This window comes from Phodopus roborovskii, unplaced genomic scaffold, assembly GCF_943737965.1.
Source record: "Phodopus roborovskii unplaced genomic scaffold, PHOROB, whole genome shotgun sequence".
NCBI classification, from domain to species: domain Eukaryota; kingdom Metazoa; phylum Chordata; class Mammalia; order Rodentia; family Cricetidae; genus Phodopus; species Phodopus roborovskii.
Window position 1 is genome coordinate 2182175 of NW_026126645.1, and position 5741 is coordinate 2187915.

At 48.8% G+C, this 5741-nt stretch overlaps 1 pseudogene; it reads left to right on the forward strand.

The window, feature by feature from the left end:
* Positions 1-4668: 4668 nt before the first annotated feature.
* On the forward strand, positions 4669-4781 carry LOC127213398 (uncharacterized; annotated as a pseudogene).
* Positions 4782-5741: the final 960 nt, after the last annotated feature.

The following is a 5741-nucleotide window of genomic DNA, read 5'->3' on the forward strand; positions in this document are numbered from 1 at the left end:
TGCTAGACAAGAGCTCTACCACTGAGCTACATCCCCACCAAATAAAGTGGAGCCCATACAGACAGTCACTCTGACCTACAGGGACCCCTTCTCTTTATCTGTTTGCATGCCATTTAGCCTGGCTCCCCAAGTTCTCCATCTACTTACCCAGGCATGGCTAGTCTGTTCCTCTCCTTGACCTCTGCCCATTCTCTCTGGTGCACTTCCCCTCACATCATTCTCTGCCCACCTTCCTTTTCTTCTTGTGTCAAAATACCAGCCAACCTCATGGCTCAGTGACTTTTAATGCCCACTTGGACTTTCTTACATCAGCATTGTCCAATCAGTAGCAACGGTCCTAGGTGGCCATTCAGCCCCTGAAATGTGCTTGTTCCAAACTGAGATAGGCTGGACTATAAAACACTCACCACATTTTAATGACTTACTGTGAAAAATAGTGTAAAAGAATAGGTTTTTTAGATATGAATTATGTTTTTGGATAATAATGATTATATTATTGAAGCCAATTCCACTGTCTTTCTAAAATTATTTATTCACTTATCTATTCATTTAATTTTTGTTTTCTTGAAACAATCTCATGTAATCCTTGAACATCAGTAGCCAAGAATGACCCTGAATTCCTGATCCTTTTCCTCTGCATCCCATGAGCTGGGAATATGGGCATGTGCCACCATAATAGGCTGTCCTTTTTAAAGATTTTTATTTTTATTTTATATGCATTGGTGTTTGCATTCATGTATGCCTATGTCAAGATGTTGTGATCCAGGATCACTGTTGTGAGCCACCATGTGGGTGCTGGGAATTGAACTCCAAGACCTTTGGGAGAACAGTCAGTGCTCTTAACCATTGAACCATCTCTCCAGCCTCCCCCCCAACCCCCTTTAAAAGACAACCAAAATTCCTTTTTAATCTTAAATTTGTTAAGAATGGAACATGGGGGTGGGGGGTTGTGTGTGTGTGTCTGTGTGTGTGTGTGTGTGTGTGTGTGTGTGAGATGGCTCAGTGGTTAAGAGCACTGGCTGTTCTTCCAGAGGATCCAGGTTCAATCCCTGGATTGACAGCTCACAACTGCCTGTAAGTCCAGTTCTAGGGTATCTGGCACTCCCATACAGACATACATGCAGGCAAAACAGCAATGCACATGAAATAAAAAAAAAATAAAAAAGAATGTAACAGGGAGGGACAGACACCCTTCCCAGCCCTCCTGATTGTTTTTAGTGTAGCTAGAAAACAATGTGAAGCTACATGTGTGGCTCACATTTCTGGTTCATATGTGGACAGGAAATGTTTACTGTCCAGTTGTGGAGGTCAGAGGACAACTTTTGGGAATCAGTCTTTTTCCACCATGTGGGTCCTGAAAAAGGAATTCACGCACCTGGCCATCAAGCCAGTGCTATTACATTTTGTGTCTGTTGTCTTGCTTGCTCGTATCTGATACAAGGCTCAGTACACTCCTGTGGGGTGGATGTTGTGACTATCTTTTCTTTACAAAGAAGTACATCTCAGGGAGAGCTTGACCTGCCCCAAGGTCACAGCTGGGCGTTCACAGATTCCAGTTTCCAACCAAAGTTGTATGACTCCAAAGTTTATCTTTGGTGGGTAACCTTGCAACCCAGGTTACTATCCAGGGTGTCTAGAGCCAGAGTGTACTTGAATAGACGGACTATCAGTGATAACGAGTCGTTCTAATCGGAACCCAGACGGAACCCAGACTGAATGCATGTCTTTCATAGAGGCAAAATGAGAAAACAGATGAACACAAGCAACACATTGCTATCTATTGACTCTTGGGGTGTGCGGGTGAAATAATTGGCTGAGGACTACTACTCTGATTAAGCATCTCATCTTACAAGTATGGAAACTAATGCTGAGGAGGATGGGTTTACCAAGGGCTCCTCGATGCTGGCAGTCCTTGGAGTTGTGTTTGCGGGAATCCCAGGATGAGATTCCTTGGGACTTCAGTCTTTACTAGGAAGGTTTCTGTCCCCAGGCACCTGGAAGCCCTTTTCTTGAGCAGTCCCCTTCCTCCCCTAAGATTGTCCCACAGACTAGAATGAGGAGGGGAACAGCCCACTTCCCATCATGGTCCCCAGGCCACCATCCAATGCTGGGCCAGGAATACCTCTCAGAAACTTAAGCCGGGATGAAAATCATTGTGAACCTTTGAACATCTCCAAGGGCCATCTGCTCCATTTCTCTCCCAACTTAGCTGCCTCGGTCTCCCTAAGTGTCTTTCCCGAGGTGGGCCTAGACCTCACAGCTCTGCCCCCATCTGCTGTCACGCTTGGTGGGGAGGTGCTGACGCCACCACCTACCTCCCCTGTGCCCTCTTCCCAGCCCTATCCAATGAGGCAGAAGAAAGGGCAACAGAGGCAACGCTGAATCCATCAAACCCTGGAACCCAGGAAGCCACAGGCAGAGGCTGAGAAGGCGCCACTCACTGAAATAGAGGAGCGGAAACAAAGGCTCAGAAAGAATGCCTTGGACAAAGAGGGAGACTCGGAAAAAGGCCTCGGGAGAGCGACAAAGGGTCCAGAAACGAAGGAAAGAGATGGGAGAAGCAGAAGACAGAGAGAAATGAGGGGGAAGATGGAGAAGTCAGAGTTTGAGAAAAGGGGCGGAGGATGGAGACAGCGCTGGCAGGAGACTCAGGCGCGCGGGGCCGGGCGCGGGTCCCAGGTCCCCGGGGGCGGACCCTGCTGGCGGCGCCTGGCCCCGCTGCGGCCGTCGGAGCAGCCACATTCCTACGGGTTTCCCACACATTCGCCATCAAAGCGTCCCCAAAGCCCCAGCTTTTCCCGCGCCCCTCCCCCGTCACTGGCTGGAGAAGCTATTTTTCACCCCCTCCTGGTCTTTAATCTGTTGTGGGAAAAGAAAGCGGCTTTTGTTGAACGAGGGGCTGCGCGGGGGGCGGGGAGGAGGCGCGGGCGATTGTGTGTCCCGCAGCTGCGCGCCAACGCTGGGGTGGGGGCTGCCGGGGTGCAGGCCGAGCTGGGGCTGCCCGGGAAGGTGGACCAGGGCGGTAGAGACAGCCTGGTTGCGGGGTGCAGGCCAAGCTGGGGCTGCCCATGAAGGTGGGTTGGAGCTATAGGGTGAAGGGACAGCTGGGATGCGGGGTGCAGGCAGGGAAGATGGCAGTGGAGAGGGAGAGAATGGAGGAGAAATCCACCAGAGTCCTCTCGCCTTTGTTCTCTTGACCAAAGAGATTGCAGAAAGATGGACTCGTACTGGCCTGGGCACATAGAAGTCTGCCCAGGCTGGGGCTGCAGACCTGCGAAGGACTGAGCGCGATTAATGTATGGTTTTTATGGTCTGGGGAAAGAGCCCAGAGTTCTCTTGTATGCTAGACAAGCACTCTACCAATGAGCTACATCCTCAGCCAGACAGCTAGCATTTAAATCCGGCTGCATGCAATCCTCACCTGGGGCCCAGGCATGCAACTAACACCGAGGAGGTCGCACTCCAGAGAGTGGAACAACACACACTCACATTCAAAAACACACATGCTGCCTGACCCCAAACGTTCTTTGGGGTTTCAAAGGTGTTTCTTTCGATTTCCATGCCCAAAGCATAAGTTTGCAACTCTCGCTTTCCTGCCTCACAACAGCTTGCTGTGTGAGCGTGGTCAGGATACCTCACCTCTGCGCCCCAGTCAATGTGAGGACTGAAGGATTGATTCATTTAAATGCCTGCTCAGTTAGGTTTGGTCGGGCACAGCATCTACTCAGAGCGTGTGGAAGGCTGGGGCAGGAGGATAGAGAATTTAAGGACAGCCTGGGCTACATAGCAAGGTACTGTCTAATAAAACATTAAAAAAAAAAAAAACCAAATGAAATGTCAAACTAGTTGTTGACAAGCAGCAAATGCTATCGCTGCCACACAAGTCTTTGGTGACTCAAGATTTACACTCAAGAGTGGTATGGCCTGCAGGAGGCTCCCTGTGAGCTACAGCCCAACCTCTGCCTTCTGGCACCCCAGCCTTTCCAGCTCTGCCGAGCTGTGGACCAGTTGGGGGGTGGGAGATCCCTTTCCTCTCTGGCAGAATCAACCCTGTCGCCAGCCCCAACCCTCCCTCCCCTCCCATCTCCTTCCCCTGGCAGCTTTTGAACTGCTGCCGGGCCCCAGGCCAAAGCAGGACAATGTCTGGGCAGGATGGACACTGTTCTTCAAGGTCTTTTTTGTCTTCATCTTTCCTTGGGACCTCACCATCCTTCCGGGGCCTTTCCTGAAACCCAAAACTCAGCTCGCTATCTGCTGTAGAGAGAGAGAGAGCATTATGCCTGGGAGTCACAGAACCAAAGGACAAACCGAATTTGAACTTTCACATTCTTATTTTGTCTGCAGGGCTGGATATCAAACCCTAGGGCTGCTTCACCTCGATGCTACACCCCCATCCCCCAAGCCAAGCTTTTCTAATTTAAATCCTGCAGGCCAGTGCATGGTGGTATGTACTTACAATCTCAGCACTCGGGAGGCAGAGGCAGGAGGACCTTCACAAGTTACATGTTAGGCTGTCTACTCAAGAGTTCCAGACCAGCCAGGGGTACCAAGACCTGACTCAATAACAACAAAGTTAAGAACAAATCCTATCTCTAAGTGGTGGTATCCCCAAAGTGGGGCAAAACTGAACTCAGTTGTCATTATTATTTTTTTCTTTTAAATGTATGTGTGCACGCACTTCAGCCAGCACAAATACTAAAGTTGGAACAATACAGAGAAGATTAGCATGGCCTCTGAGCAAGACCTGAAAATTAGTTACGAATGCTGTATTAAAAATTCTTGCCACAGCCAGGTGGTGGTGGCACATACCTTTAATCTCAGCACTCAAGAGGCAGAGGCAGGCAAATCTCTGAGTTTGAGGCCAGCTTGGTCTGCAGAATGAGTTCAAGGACAGCCAGAACTACACAGAGAAACCCTGTTTCAAAAAACAAAAACAAAAAAATTACTATTATTAAAGTGTGTGGGTATCTATGATGTATGTAAGGCTATGCATGTCACAGCACCAGCATAAAGGTCAGAAGACAACTTTGTAGAATCGATTCTCTCATCCCAGCTCCACATGAACTTTAGATAACTCAGTTCATCAGGTTTGCTCAGCAAGTGCCTTTATCCATTGAGGCATTTTACTACACTAACTTGTGGAGATCCTCCTGCCCCTGCCTCCTGAGGGCTGAAATTATAAGCATACACCACCAGCCCACAGGACTCAGATGAATTCAAGGTCTTCTTAGGCTACCTAGTTAGACATTCTTAAAAACACCTCCAGCTTCCCTCAAAGAAGTATCGCAGTAGAGTACCTCCCACAGGGCAGGTGCTCAGAAAATACCTCCCTTCTGACTTACCTAACTGTGCCAGGGGCAGAGCCAGCCCTGGGGCATCTCATGCTCACTGATCATTTGGTGGGTTAGTTAATAAGGGGTTAGCTAGCTTTAGGGTGGTGTGGTTGGAGTAAGCCTGACTGAAAGATGGAGAAGATAATCAGCTCCTAAGTTGACCCTAAATTTAGCAGTAGTCACTGTGTAACTTCAGAGGAAGAGGGTCATACTGGAAGGACAACTGGATGTGATAGAGTGTGCTTGACATGTCCAAGACTCTTCAGTTCTATCCCCAGTACTTAAATAAATATACCTTGCAATTTGTCATCCTACCTAATAGGCCCAATTTACTTGTCTCTGCCTGGTGGAATACAACCTTCTCTGGTTCTCAGGCTGGTGAAATGGCTCATCAACTAAAGATGCTAG